This window comes from Anguilla anguilla, chromosome 3, assembly GCF_013347855.1.
Source record: "Anguilla anguilla isolate fAngAng1 chromosome 3, fAngAng1.pri, whole genome shotgun sequence".
NCBI lineage: Eukaryota > Metazoa > Chordata > Actinopteri > Anguilliformes > Anguillidae > Anguilla > Anguilla anguilla.
Genome location: NC_049203.1, coordinates 30,951,859 through 30,968,489, shown reverse-complemented (window position 1 = coordinate 30,968,489; position 16,631 = coordinate 30,951,859).

Below are 16,631 nucleotides of genomic sequence, written 5' to 3'. Positions count from 1 at the left end.
AGTGGCCATCGAAGGTGAGCTCTTGCCCACTCACGTCAATTGTGACGCCGAACTGCAGACAAATCGAGACCCTGGTGAGGACGTTGAGCACGCAGATGAGCTTACCTGAGGCGATTTGTTCTGACAGTTTGCTCAGAAATTCTGCGGTTGTGTAAACCAAATGTTTCATCAGCTGCCCATGTGGCTGGCCTCAGACAATCCCGCAGGTGAAGAAGTTGGATGTGGTGGTTCTGGGCTGGCGGTGCTACACGTGGTCTGCGGTTGTGAGGCCAGTTGGAGGAACTTCTGAAATCTCTGAAACGACGCTAGAGGCAGCTTATGGTGGAGAAATGAACACCCATTACTCTGGCAACAGCTCGAAAGGACATTCCTGCAGTCAGCATGCCAGTTGCATGATCTCTTAAAGGAGTAACATGGTGGTTGAATGTGACGCTTGCCAGTTGTCTTTAGGCAACAACAAAACAAATGTGCATAATTTTTTAATTATTATTCAGTCATTTAAATGTATTTTAAAACGTAATTTTCTAAGCCTAAATTTCCCACTATAAAAGTTCACCCAAACTGTCTGGGCGTAGTAAAGAGAACTGTTAGTTAGCTATGATTGACAGACCGTGCCCCGTTACCATAGCTACTTCCATGATACGCGCTCATCTTGGGAGACTGAATTTTCACAAGCTAGCTAACTTAGTATATCAAGTATCGATAGCTAAGGAAGTTGACCTAGGCTATATCCAATAATAATTTTTGCTAGCTAGCTAGCCAAGTTAAGATAGCACAATCGGACAGCACTAACCCATAAAAATGTACTTTGAATGATACTTGCTCAATCGAACGGTAAATCTGAAAAACATTTGATTATGGTCTCGAACACGCTGACGTTTTGCTTCTGGATTTTCTTGGTAGTGCTCCCGAACCTGCTGACGCTTTGCTTCTGGATTGTCTTGGTAGTGCTCCCGGACCTGCTGACGCTTTGGTTCTGGATTGTCTTGGTAGTGCTCTCGAACACGCTGATACATTGCTTCTGGATTTTCTTGGTAATGCTCCCGGACCTGCTGACACTTTGCTTCTGGATTTTCTTGGTAGTGCTCCCGAACCTGCTGACGCTTTGCTTCTGGATTGTCTTGGTAGTGCTCTCGAACACGCTGATGTTTTGGTTCTGGATTGTCTTGGTAATGCTCTCGTACACGCTTGCGTTGTACATCTGGTATATCGTGATACTGTCGTTTCTGTCGTTGTCTTTGCGGTTGAGGATTGTCATGGTAGCATTGTAGCTGCAGTTTTCGCTTTTGTTGCAGTATTTTCTCTCGATTTTCCTGATACCGTTGTCGTTCTCGTTTACTCTTAGCCATAGCATTTTCTAGCGAGGTATTTTTGTATTGCTGGTCGTTCTCTGAACATCCTTTGTGATACGCATGAAATGATGGTGCCTGGCTGAGTTCTTTGGGTTTTATCTGTTCAGTAGGTTTGTAAAATGATCCATCAGTCTCAGTGTCTTTTGGTTTTGTTCAACAGGAAAAAAAATTAGAAACAATTTTTCCAAAAGTTCTGAACTTTGATTGTGGTGCTTCAGCTTGAGTAAAATCTTCCTGTTGTTCCCCTGACACAGGTGCTTGATGTGTATGTTGTTTGGGTTTCAGATGTGTTTCACCTTTAGAAGACGTGGAAAAAGAGACAACGTACGGTGGTAATGGCTCATCAGAAAAAAAGTTAAACTCATAGAGAGCAGGGGAAGAGCATTGTGACTGACTGATATGCTGCCATTGTGTTTGCATTTGTGAACCAGATGGAGAATGTGGCGTAGGGAAGTCTATGTCCTTCTGATGGTGTGTAATTTTTTTCCGAGTCTCATTTTCTTGATATCGTTGTGAAAGCTGCCGCTGTGTTTTACCCTCATGCTCAACATGCTGAAATTGCCTTTGTGAATCACCCTGAGAGCAAGAGGTGCAAGACACTTTGTGTTGTGGTCGCTGAGTTTCAGTCCTGACAAAAGAGGTATGAGACTCTGTGGGCTTTGGTCGCTGTGATTCAGTATTGAAGAAAGAGGTACGAGTCTCTGCAGGCTTTGGTCGCTGTGCATCGATATGAGATCAAGAGCTGTAAAAGCCTGAAGGCTTTACATGATGGGGTTGCACATGAACAGTTGCACGATGGTATTGTTCATGTCTTGCATATTGTGATTTTGTCTTGACTGATGCACGATAGTAGTTATGATCAGACCGAATTTGTTCCACTTTAGCTTTATGACTTTGCATGATTGAATGCGTGTTTTTTTCTTATTTTGGGAGAAATTATGTTGATCTGTAAATGTCCACCTGTGAGTGAAGAAATACAGGAGCAGTCAAAATTGGAATAGTAATGAAACAAAGACAATACATTTAATACTGCATATATATTTGAGTAGCAAATGACAATGGGCATCATGTATCAAATGGCTGTATGAACAAATTAGATTGTGAAGTGTTTGTATACACAAATTCACTCATGGTATCAGGTTTATTAATATTCACTTGAGATCAGATATTTACAACAGGTCCAAACCTTGCACATGCACATTTCCCGATGGTAGAAAAGACATTAATGTGAATAGTAAAACAGTGAAAAATGTTTTCTTTCATGTTTATATTACTAGTACAGGTTCATTTTAATTTGTCAAAAATGAAGTAAGGAAGCCGAAATATAGTGCAAACAAAGAAAGTTTATGTATTTATTCATACTGAAAAGTAAAACAGAATGAAAGGCTTTACGGTTTAGCCAAATTATGGTGTTCCTCAGACAGCCTGAAGCCTGGAACATGTTGCATGTGAATGTGTTTTTTCTTTTTTGTTTTTGTGGCTATTTTTTGTTCTGATCATTTACCATGCCTATGAGTATAAAAGAATAAATGTACTTGTCGTTTGGCCTACAGTTTGTCTTCAGTAGCATATTTTTTAATATTTCCTTGGCCTGCTGAAGGAGCCTACTGCCACTGCCCTATGTTCAGCTTTAACTGAGCGTCCTTTGGATATATATATATATATATGTATATATAAACGACAACATGCTCATATGCATGCATATACGCACACAGGCCTACAAACATTCACCCACATGCATACACACCATGTTTAGTTTTATGGAAACTGCCCTGTGAAGCAACATGTAGATAGTGTTACAGTGATGACGTATGTTTGTAGGCCAACCCGGATGTTTCTTTCGCCATGGGTTCCCTCCGCAGATTTCGAATGGTTTTTTTCTCATAGGGATTTCGTTTTCTGCCGAAAATAAGGTCTGTGGTAAACGTATGCCAAAATCAGTTTCACGTTTTGTTCTACGAGATAAATGACATCCATTACTATCTCCGTAATTAAATGGTTTGAACATTTATTAGATATGTTAAAGAAGACATAAACACACAATTCAATCATTGCATTAATTGAAATTTGAGAATTATAATAGAGGTAGCATGATCATTAATGGGACTTATCTTGAGATCATATTGTAGAAGCGCCTTTTGCGAAAAATAATTTAATGAGAAAGGGTGATTCCCTCCATACTTAAACGTCGCAATGAAGGAATTTCCTGTTGCAAGTCTAAAAGTGAATAGCTATTAACTAAACATGGCTGTATTAATATAACAAAATATATATGAATGAAATTACATTTTGAGAAGTTTTGCATTTATACTTCGGCAAAGGGCTGTGGAGAGGGTTCTGTTGTCTATTGTGATGAGACGCCAAACTGCTGATGTTTACATCAGAGACTGTAAAAAATATGGACAAAGCTACTGTGACGTCACCCATTGCCTCTCCGTGGGTCTGTAAAACACGTTTTGAAGCTCAATGGCGGGCGCGGCCATGTTCTCGATTTGGAGCCAAAACCATAGAGTTAAGCGGTCTTGTGATTTTTATATTGTGATTGACAGTCCGGTGCGGAAAAGCCCATCAACCTGAACGAACTTGAGGCTAGCTGACTGTCTGCCGTTATGTTTTAAAATATATGATCAAATGTTTACGGAGTTTAATTTCCATCCGTGACTGTAGTGTGTCATGTAATCACGTTATATGCATGACATTAATAATACAATTATGTTCAGTTATCTTCAATTTATGTTTCTCTGCAAAACGAATATGTTTAGCTAGCATATCAGCTTGTCAGTGAGCTAGGTAAGCTATCCGTGGTTAGCTCACGCATTAGCAATATAAACTACAGGGGAAGAACATCGACTGCACTGATGGTCAGTCAATCAGAGATGTGTAGACTACTGCCGGTGATTTGACTAGGGTAATTTTCATATAACTGTCTGGTAGACCTGCTGTTAACCAAGCAAGTTATCGTCGTAGGTTTTCGCCACAGTAGTTAACGAGCCATTAACTGCTACTACTCCATCGCCGTTTGTGGTGTTTACTTGCTGGGTGACGCTAGCTGACCGATCGTTCGCAAGTCACTTTTTACCGAATAGAAATTAACACTGTCAGCGGTGATTAACAAATCTACCAAGTATTTTAATAACTGATCTACAGGCGTGTAAATATGACAACGCACTTTGAAGAGCAAGTTTTCCACCTGTTACATGAAGACAAAAATAATGTACATTGAATTTCTAATTATTATTATTTTCTTGCTAGCTTCTAGCTTTGTCACATTCGTGCAGCATAGCCCAGGTAGACATTTACGGAATGTACACGACTGACAAGCCGTCAAACACGTTTGACAGATGGAATATTTGCCGGTTAGGGTTAGCTAGCTAGTCAAATGGCTTGGTAGCCGAAGTTGCGAACTGTTTTAGCATAGGCTACTGGACTACCACATATAGCAAATAAGCGTTAGCTGATTACGCTTTCTGCCAACTAATTATTTGGTTAAGTGGGCTAAAGGAAATAGTAAAAATGACTCGGCTACCGCAAAACTTCAAAGGAGGATTATTTTATGGTCGTCTAGTGCAGCTGTAAATAGCACACGCTATAATGAAACCACTACAAAATGGGATGCCTGTATTTTCTGACTTCGCACAGGTGGACCGTGGTCGGAGCCGCAATGTCAAGGCCAAGAGACGGCACCTCCCACCCCAGTGACCACAGACTGTAGCCCTGATGCTGAAACCACACTATACGCGGCAACGGCCGCTTGTCGCCGCGCCGCGTCCCCACAGTCGGCTGTTTGTGGGCGTGTCACCTATATTTGACAGACAGTTGTGTTCGTTAAATGTTGACCGGGTTTAATATCGTGTTTCATATTCATTGTCATGTCTGTATAAAAATCATTTTTGCAGTAACCTAGATCTGAAAGATGTTAGTCAGCTGCCTAGCTAGGCTGTTTAATGTCTACAACCAACAACAAAAACATTGTCTGACGAATTAGCCAGATAATTCCTTTAAAGTTGTATCTGATTAGCTAGCTAGGTGGCTGGTAGAAACGAACAACTAGCAACTAATACATTAGGAAGATTTTTTTTGTTTGTTATTGTTTGTTGTTACTACACATTAGTTAGCCTAGCTAGGCAGCTTATTAACATTTTCAGAGAATTTTGATTCACTGGCCGTGGATCAAATCCTTCCCTGGTGGATTTAAATGCTCTAATTTGAACTGCCCTCAACAGCAGAGTCCAACTATTAGTTAAGGGAGTTCTGGCAGAGCCCCCATCCCTCAAGTTACAGGTAGGGGGATCTCTCCACCAGACCCCACTCACCAGGCTAACAAGCTTGGGCCACAGGGCCAAGCTGTTAGCAATAAGGATGCTATCAGAGCCCCTGGCTGCAATATAGAAGCCTTGGGAACCCTGTGGGACATTCCCCAACTATTTACACTGGCCTAGCTAGCTGAGCCTCGAGCGTGGTGAACTCTGTGCTACCCCCACTATGTGGTAGCCGGGACACCAGTGACTGCTCTTATCAACACAGGCTACACCATTAGCCTGATTCAAACAGGATTAGCACTCCATGCATAGCCCCAGAAATTTAATTTGGGAAAATGTAACTAGCATGCTTTGTTGCTGTAGGCTACACCTGTGCTTAGGTTGTGCATCCTAGGCCTGGACGCCTTAGCCAGTGCTGGGGTGACCATCGACACTGCCGGAGGGCATACCCTCCTCAAGAGCTGGTGTTTACTCCAACCCTCATCCATCAAGCATGGCATTGCAGCGCGCCAAGCAAGCAGCTCAACAGGTCTGCAGGTGGCGGTAGAAGAACTCAGCAGAGGAGCAGTGTTGGGGCTCTGAGGAAGTGCAGCCAGGTATGACTCTCCTGGCTGAGTTCCAATACCTTTTTGCGGCCAAGAACAGCAAGTGCACAAATACCCATGTCGCCAAGCATAACATCGACACAGGCACATCCAGCAGCAACCACGGTGCCTCCCCCTGGTGCAGAGAGTGGAAATAGAGATAAAATGAAAGAAATGGCAGCAGCATGTATTATCTGCCCCTCTGAAACCCTTTGGGCCTCCCCGGTGGTGCTAGTCAGAAAGTAAGACGTAGCAAAAGTAACAAAAGACTGTTTATACCTTCCGTGTATCTATGATTCCCTGGACAGCATTGGGGGCTCCACGTGGTTCTGCTCACTCAATCTGCACAGCAGCTGGTGGCAGGTCTCCCTCACAGCCACAGTGCACATCTAGACAAGCTTTAATGTGGGGAGGGGGGAATTTACTGTCAGGCTGTTCAGGCTCACCAACAAACCAGCCACCTTCGAGCAACTGATTGAAAGAGTCCATCAGGGTGTTCTCCACCCTAGTTTGTTCCTACCCAGTGCTGGAACAAACTCCCTGTTTCTCTACAAACTACTCAGTCATTGCCCATCTTCCACCGTGGTCTGAAGACTCATCTTTTCAGATGCCTAGACTAATTATCACCACTCCGTGGGGCACTCCCAAAATGGGATTATTTTTTATCACTTAAATCCCCTTTTTACCCCCTTGTGCCTGCTTCCGCTTCCATGATTCTTTCTGTCTGAGAGGTGCAGCCATGTAGCATTGCTTGCTATTTTAAGGTTGGACATTTGTGGTAGAGCCCGACCGATATATCGGTTTGGCCGATATATTGGCCATTATTTGACTTTTTTGACAACATCGGGATCGGCAGTTATGCCGCCGATGTGTCCCGATTTTTAAATAAGTATAATAAACAAAAAAAACTATGATTATTTATCTGTATTTGTTTGTTTGAACGTTGTAATTGCTATTTACTAGAATTATCCAGTAGAGGGAGCTCTAATACAAGTGTGAACTGCAGCAGCTGACGCGCTACTTCTCTAATAAGACGTTTGTCACTTGTGCCTCATCTTATATTCTCCACTGCAAGACTTGTCTGCACAGATTCGATTGCCGCGATAAAGGTATGTATATTTAGTGAAAGTTTTTAATTAAATGCGTTTATACGACCACTATGTTTATCAATCCTCTTTATCAAGCGAGCTAGCTAACATATTTGGTTCACTTTAGCAAGCTAGCTGGCTAGCAAGCCTTTATGAAGTGGAAGTGAGCACATAAGCAGCGTAGGATCTACATTTCCAGAGGACATCACTGTATTCTCAAATAAATAACCAGCCAAAATAAAATGGTGATTGAATGCATCACACATTTGTTTTTTTTATCTGAGATAATGATAAAGCTGCTATATGATGCTAATGTCATCTAGTCACGCGTCATCGTAGCAAGCTAACCAGACAGTAAAAACGCAGATAAAACACTTCTAACGTGAATCATTTTAAGCCATGTTATCTGGCTTTGTCGTGATAACATGAGAGAAGGATTGCTGTTGGAGAAGGATTGCTGTTGGAGAAGTGAATCAACCAACAGTTAGCGCGGGTAACCTGCACGAAAGCGCATTATAGTTTTTTTCACGTATTTCATCCAGTCAATTTAATTTCATCTAACGTTACACTTGATTCACTCTTGTCTTACTCTTTGAGATCATGTAGTAGAAATAAAATAAGAAAATATAATTCATTTAACTTACTGAGAATATATAATAAGAAATAATGAGGCTGTGTCAATAGCTAATGCGTTATTGCGAGCGAGTGTGTCATCTAGTCACGCGTCAGAGCGCATTGTAGTTATGTTCACCACCGAATTTTTATGGATAGGGAAGCTCGCTAGATAGTCTTACTCTTTGAGATCATGTAGTAGGAATAAAATAAGAAAATATAATTAATGTACTGAGAATAGATAGTAAGAAATAATAACAAATTAATAACAACAACAATAATAATATTCATAAAAATACATGTTTGAAACTGGAAAACTTTATGGATGGCTGGAAAAGAAAGCAGTAAAAGCAAGGTGTGGAGTTATTTTGATTTCACACACTTAAATATGGTGTTAATATATATATATTTAATTTAATATCATCTTTTACATTTTTTTTAATCTACAAAAGTTCTTTGTGTGTTTATTTTTATTTTTATTTGTTTGCTTATAAGTTAAATGTTCTTAAATATAGAAACTTTAATAAAATATAGGTTTTTAAAATTTTTTAATTTGAAAATGTTGCACTTTTTGACAAAATATCGGTCAAAAAATCGGTAATCGGTGGGCTACGACTCTCCAAAATCGGGATCGGCATCGGACCCAAAAATCTGGCATCGGTCTGGCTCTAATTTGTGGTATCACTTTCATAACTCGTATTAATTTGTGGCTTCCTGGCTTATAGGAAATTACTGGATAGTGCTGTGAACCAGCTCGTTAGACATGCATAAGTATGTTGCAAGACACATATTCGACTAATGTTATGTTCCATCCACTAACACATGCCCTCCCCTCTCTCATTCGTTGGAAGAGGTCTGTAAGCTGGGGCAAGTGCTCACTGCATGTGGCTAATGGAACCATAGAGTGTCTTCACCAATCAAGGTGTGGGGGCCTTCCCAGGGCCTGAGGTAGACTGGGGGTATGGCAAGTAGGATTGCCCTTACGGCGAGGATATTTTATGTATATAGCAATTGCCCTGTGAACTTGGTTTGACTGGGTTGTTTCCCTTTTAGCTTGCTTTGATACGCTGCAGTTTTGCCTATTTTTGTTAGTTTATTGTTATCCTGCTCTTATTTAATTTAGTGTTTGTCTCAGTAACATAACGCTGAGAAACCACTGTGGTGGTTACCCTCCGTTCACTGAGCCGACGCGGTTTCAGTGTACCAGCAATAGTCGTGTTTAACAGCGGGTTGCGGTTGCTTTAAACCAAGCATCTCTATCCTCGTCTTCATGGTCAGCTCATTGACTTTTATCCTGTCACACAATATATTATTGTGAGTGCTCCTGTGTAAACCAACTGGTTTCCTTTTTATCTATTGTGTAGGGTAACAGCCATTAAATGTTACGGATGACGATGGGTGGGAACCTAGCATCGCTTTGGTAGGTGGTTATAGCATAGCTTTACTGTTTGCAGTCCTGAGTGTCAAACTGCAGTGAACCACAATTTTAAAACAAATGTGTTGTGTTTCAGCTGAGGTGGCATGCGTGGTGGTAGGTAGAGTTCACTGCTGGGTAGCCATTTTAGATATTATACCTCTCACTAAGTCGCTGCTGGGTTGTTGGCGTAATCTGTTGGTATTTTTAGTAAATTCTTAAAGGTAGTCTGGAAGTCCTTGTGTGTGTGTGTTTTATTGTTTTTTTTTATCGAAAAATAAATGAAATCTTTACTGCTTAAAGCATTTTATGGTGCTTGTGTCCAGCGATGTTTAATGTCTTTTAAAATATATTTGAGCTTGACTTGCTTCATACAGGCACTTCCAGCCATCTTTTTAAATTACAAATAAAAAGTAATATTTTCTTTGGAACCACGTCTCTGTCTTCATTCAGCTAAAGAACCAGGACATCCGTTGTAATAGGTCAATTTGATTATTGCCTTGGGTGAAATTCCTAGGGTGGCGTAATTGGACTATTTATCCTTATCACTTGCCATACTAAGGTAGATAACATTTTAAGTAAATTTAACTACCCCCCACCTCCCAAATGTTTAATAGACTTCCAATAATTACTTTAATTCATTGTAATTGAAACCATTAAAGTCATGTCTAAGATTATTTTTAAGTAAAGCTCATCTTTTTGTGTTGTAGGTAGAAATGTTTGTACTTCGTGCTTTTATTGAATAAAAACCAAACTAACTGAATTCTCTACCTAAAGTGTTTTTTAAAAACAACAGGTGGCCTAATACTTTTAGCATCTAATGTATATTATCTGCTCCATGACCTCTACTTTTTTTTTTACTAACCAGTAACCTGCACTACAATAAAAATAATAATATACAAAACTCGCTGGTTGGCGTTTGTTACAAAGATCGAATACTCGCTAGTTATTCTTGAATAAACCAAAGTACGCAAGGTAGGCATAAACTTGGCACATTCACTCTCAATGTAGCTTGTTATCGATAAGGTAAATCTCAATAACTCAATTGCATTGATGTCTGTGTTACCGGCACCAGACCTAGGGGAAATCTGGATCAGCAGCAAGGGTTACACAGGCTAGGAAGCAGGCTAGGTTACACAGGCTATGAAGCACTGTGTAGCCGATATATTTAAGCAATAGCTCACGACAAGCCGTGGTATATGGTTATATCACAGCTAAGTGGTGTTGTTCGGCCCAATGCGAATTGTTTGAGCTACCCGTTTTATAAAAACAGTTTATAAAACTACTGCGTGAAACTGAAGTTCATGGAAAGAACTGCACCAGACCACCATCTATTGACATGAAAGTGTATTACCTTGATGTAAAGACTGCGTGAAGTATTAGAATACGACTTTGTTCATATGCACGTTTTAATGCTTGATTAGGTCAAAATGTTTGAGTATAATATCAATGCATCTAATGTTGAAAGGTGAAATCATTCGTTAACGCGGTTGTTTATATTGTGGCGATTTCGCGAGGAAGCAGAGACGGAGATGGGCTTGGCTGCTTTCGAATCGCTCCCGGGGAGCTTCGCTTTATTTGTGAACAGCAATTCGTAGACTGACCAAGATAGCTGGGCGAAACCTGCTTTTGTCAAAACCCCATTCGCCGTGATTGGCTACCAAGGCACAGCAGGACAAACCAATCACGCACCACACAAAGGTCGGATAATTTGCATACAGCGGGAAACAAACAGCGGGAATACAGCAACGCGAGACACACACAAAACAGGGGAGACAGGCAGGGAATACAACACAGCAGTAGTGGCTAGGTGGCTAATGACAGAAACATGATGGTACAAATCATAAACCCGAGGGGCTGCTAGCGCTACGTAAGCGATTCCTAGCAGGCTACACACATTTAAAATAACACCGGTCATAACGAGTATTTACACGATCGAGGAGCGGGACAAGTTAACTGCTAACAAGTTAACACAATTATTTACATTATGCACAGGCAAGATCGCCACACAATGGTCATTTAAATATACAAATAGGCTAGTTTCTTCATGGACTATTTCAGTATATGATGGATTCAGTTTTGTTATAATATACCACACAAATACACACATTTTTCTTCTATATTCTGCATTTTTTGTGACAACTTGTAGGCTTTACTGACTTACGCAATCCGACCATTGCTGCACTTAAATATAGCCTAAAACAATAGGACTAAAACACAACGGATGATTAAGCATAGTTATTTCGTGATATTAGACATCCCCTTGTGAAACAAATGCGTTACTACAGTGATACAGTTTTTAGCAATATCAATGCAAAATAGATATGCGAGTAAATTTTACCCGTTGGCGGTTTTAGGTATACAACGAATCCTGGCGGTTCTAGTGTTAAAACTAAAATGGTAAATGGACTGCATTTATATAGCGCTTTTATCCAAAGCGCTTTATAATTGATGCCTCTCATTCGCCAGAGCAGTTAGGGGTTAGGTGTCTTGCTCAAGGACACTTCGACACGCCGAGGGCGGGGTTTGAACCGGCAACCCTCCAACTGCCAGACAATCGGTCTTACCTCCTGAGCTATGTCGCTACATTTGCCTGGTACGGTATACAGTATATGAGGTTGTCAGCGACAATGGGCCACAGTTCAGCAGTGAGGTATTCAGAGACTTAGCCTGGGAGATGGACTTTAAGCACACAACTTCTAGCCCCCATAACCCACAAGGAAATGGATATGCAGAGCGAGCAGTCCAAACAGCCAAGAGGATTCTGAAACAAAAAGATCCCCTACTCGCACTCTTGATCTACAGATCTTCTCCACACAGCAGCACAGGTGTCAGCCCGGCTGAACTCCTGATGGGCAGAAAGATCAGGACGACTCTGCCCACCCTTGCAAAGAACCTGCAACCAAAGTGGCCGAGCAGACAGCACGTCAGGGGAGAGATGCTGTGGAGAAAGGCAAACAGGCCTACTACTACAACAAGCGTCATGGTGTGAGACAACTCACACCACTGCAACAGGGAGATCATGTTCTCACAAGACTGGACACTCAAAAGACATGGACTACACTCACAGTAGTGACAGGTGAGAGCACTACACAGAGGTCGTACCTCATCAAGACGGAGCAAGGAGCTCTGTTCAGGCAAAATCGTCACCATCTCCAAGCGGTGCCCGTTGCAGGGTCCCCAGTGCCTGACAGCACTAACACCAAAAATGACCCACCAGACATTCAGGCGGGCCCAAAACATAGCTCACCTAGCCCAAGGGTGAACACTGATAGACTGTTCCGAACCAGGTCTGGTAGGTTCATCAAACCTGCTCAGAGCCTTGAGTTGTAAAAAAATAAAATAAAATAAAATAAAAATAAAAAAATGGAATGGACTGTTTGAGAGAAATGTACATTGTTTTGAAAAACAAAAAAAAGTAAGATATTGTTTTGAAAAAGTAAGACACTGAAATGCATGTTTGTTTGATTGATAAAATGCATGATGGTTGATAAGCATTTACTCTTCAGCCACTAGAGGGCTCTGTTGTTATTTGCACTAAGCAATGAGTGTTAATGGTTATGGATAAGAGCAGTATCTAAAAGGGGGAGATGTCAAGGATGTTCATTTATGACAGTCACTACGGTAAAGTATGTAGGGGACGTGCCGTAAAGGGGGGGCCGCAAAGGAAGTTAGTCAAGAGCATTGAATGTATGAACCGCGTGTCTGGAGTTATTGGACAATAAAGTTGGCGTTTGTTACAAAGATCGAACACTCGCTAGTTTATTCTTGAATAAACCAAAGTACAGTTTATTACACCACGTAAGCCAGCATTCCTAAAATACAACTACGTATGTGCCCACTGCCCTGGAAGGATCTAAAAATATAGTCAAACATGGGGACTGAAATTGTCTCCTTGAATTAACACACCAACAAGATTGGTGCAAGATATGGATTATTGGGTTTGATCACTTTACCATTACTGAATGCTGCGATCAAGCCTTGATTTCCATATCACTCTCTCTAGTGATTACGCAAGCACATTTTAATGGCACAATGCAGAGGTGTCTTGATGCAAGATATTTACTTCGTTTATCTTGCTACCTTATATTCCAGATAAAGGCTTTTGATTTAAATGTCAATTAATACACAACTGTTAATGCTTCAATGTTATTTCATTGCCAACTGAAATGGGAAGAGGTTTAAATAAAATGTTTTCAAAGCAAGTAGATGATCTTCAGTTTATTACAATGGATATCTTTTTAAATGCCCAAATCTACTGTGTTTTTTTATACATCTGTGGCAGTGTAGTACAACGGACTTCATACTGGGCTAGCAACTCAGAGACTGCAGGTTCAATTTTCAGGTGGGGCACTGGCAGTGTACCTTCGAACATAGTACTTAACTTGACTGTCTTCCATAAATACCAGCAGGAACTTGACTGTACATAAACTGTACAAGTCATTCTAGGTAAGTTACTGCTATTGCCTAAAGAATATGTAAAAAAATCCTGAATTAAAGTTAGAATAATCCCTACCACAATGTATTATGAGTGCAGTGGGTTCAACAGTACTGCTTCCTATGTTTCACATAGAAATGTGGTATGTTGCAAAATTTGCACTCACATAAATATAGATGTTTAAATAGTGGCACATAGAGGGGCTGGACAAAATGATGGAAATACCTAGCAATATATGAACATAAACCTTTTGGAATGCTGTCATACAAGTTCTGAACAGTATTTGGTAGGATACTAGAATATTTTTCAGGGAGGAAAGCCATTGAGGTCTTTGTTCTTTGAGGGATGTAACATACATTGTCAGTACCTTCATTGTCACTGTACCATTTGTTTTTTTTATATTTATAGTAAAATATACTGTTGACTAGCATAGTTTTGTTTAGCATTGACAGCAATCACCAACAGAGAGCCCATTAAAAAATAAACCCTGTGTGCATTCTGCACACCTTTGAGCAGAAAAACAGAATGGCAGAACAGACAGGTCACAGAAAATGGCTGAACAGTCAACTGTCAAAGGGAATGGTTTTCCTTGTCTGTAGTAAAATCATTCAGTGAGGAACAACATTACGCACACACACACACACACAGTGTATGCAAATGGAGGATGGTATGTGTGCGGCGTACTAAAAAGCTTGTTTAGAGCATTTCCATGGAGCTTGCCTCAATTCTGACTGCACAGATCCCAAGGAGTAATTATATTAAATGGCTAAAGCGGACACAGCAAAGATTATGTGATTAAGTCTTAATCAATTATCTGGCATTGTCATGCCATTTAATACCCTCAATGATCAGCATGGACCTAAAATGCAATATTGCGCAAATAACTGGCAGCATCTTAGAGCTTATTTCTTAAAAACACAAAGGGAAGCAGCATACATTTAATTTTTTATTCACATATGTTACATCTTGCTTTAAATGTCTAAATCACACTTTGAGCCCAATCAAAAAGCTAGTCAACACCTACAGTAAAGTACTGTCTTCTGTTCATTCATACAGAAGCACATAAACACTCAAGCTTTCAAAATACAATGTACACCCTTACTTAAAGGATTTCTGTGTAAATGTTCAATGCGATAAGGACCGCTAAAAAGTTAACTCAGAAGACAAATTGTGGAGTCAACAAATGAGCATAAATTGAAGAGATAAATTCAAGTTCTTTCTTCCTTCCAGTAAAAGTTACATCCTCTCATGATAAGGTGATGCTGGTCAGACCAGGGGATTATCAAGCATTTTCATTCAAAAAAAGGCATGAAAACAGACCAAAACAATATATCTATCCTTGTAAAAGTGAAAATGAAGTCAGGCACAACGGGTTATACTCGATCTGTAATTTCAAAATGATTAACTAAAACAGTGCTGCATTAAAGATGCTGAACTCAAATATTCTCAACATAACATATGCAATGTATATTTCATGATATAAACTACTGTTCTGAGAATTTTTTGTTTTTGAAGGAAATTGATACTTTTATTATTGTTTGAAATAACTGTTTTTAAATTCAATCTTTATATATGATTGCAAAGCCCCATTTTCATCGTTACTCCAGTATACTGACAGCACACTGTGATACCTCATCCTTGAGTATTTATGCTAATGTGCTAATTTGGTACTAGAGAAAGCACTCCCAATACATAGTACACTGACATTTCTAAAGTCCAAAAACAAACAACTTTCTCGAGGAATTTGTTGGCCAATTGTTGTTTTGAGAGATGAAGGCTATTCCAAGCGTCGGATTGCCAAGAAACTCAAGATTTCATACAAAGATGCACTACTGTCTTGATAGAAGAGACCAAAATGGATCTCACCAGGACAGAAAGAGAAGTGGAAGGCCCAGATGCACAACTATGCCATAAGTACATCAGACTCTCTGTCTAGTGACACCTCACAGGTCCTCAACTGGCAGCTTAATTGAATAGTACTCGGCAAACATCACTTTCATCTGCAATAGTGAAGAGATTGCTTCAGGATGCTGGCCACTTCTGAAACTGGAAAAAACAACGCTAAAATTAGCAAAACAACACAAGGATTTGGACGGTTGATGATTGGAAAAGAGTTTTATGGATGGCATCCCTGAGTTGCCACTTCACTGTTGCAGATGAAACTGATGTTTGGTGAGTACTATTCAATGAAGCTGCCAGCTGAGGACTTGTGAGGTGTCTGTTTCTCAAACCAGAGACTCTGATGTACTTGTCCTCTTGCACAGTCATGCATCTGGGCTTTCCACTTCTTTCTGCTCTGGTTTGATCCAGTTTTATCCCTTCTTTCAAGACAGTAGTGCACACCATTGTATGAAGTTTATTGGCAATCTGACACTTGGAATAGTCTTCATCTCTCAACAACAATTGATGACTGAAAATTTTATTTTATTAGTTATTTCAAACAGTAATAGCAATTTGTAACATTTTCAATGTCTTGGCTGTATTTTTTGATCAATTTAATGCTACCATGGTGAATGAAAGTATCAATTTCTTTCAGAAACTTCAGACATTTCAGTGATTCCAAACTATTGAACAGTAGTCTACAGTTGAGGCCAAAAGTTTACGTACACCTAGGCTAAATATATTCAAATGCAATTTTTCACTACTCCGCAATTTTCATGTTACCTTACATTTCTTTTGGCAAGTCAATTAGGGCATCTACTTTGTTCACATCAGAGGTAATTTGAAAACAATCAATTAGAGACAATTTATTTCAGCTTTAATTCACTATATCATAATTCCAGTGGGTCAAAAGTTTACATCCACTGACTGAGTTACACCAGTTCTGTCAGAAGGAATGGGCAAAAATTCCAGCAAAGTATTGTGAGAAGCATGTGGAAGGTTA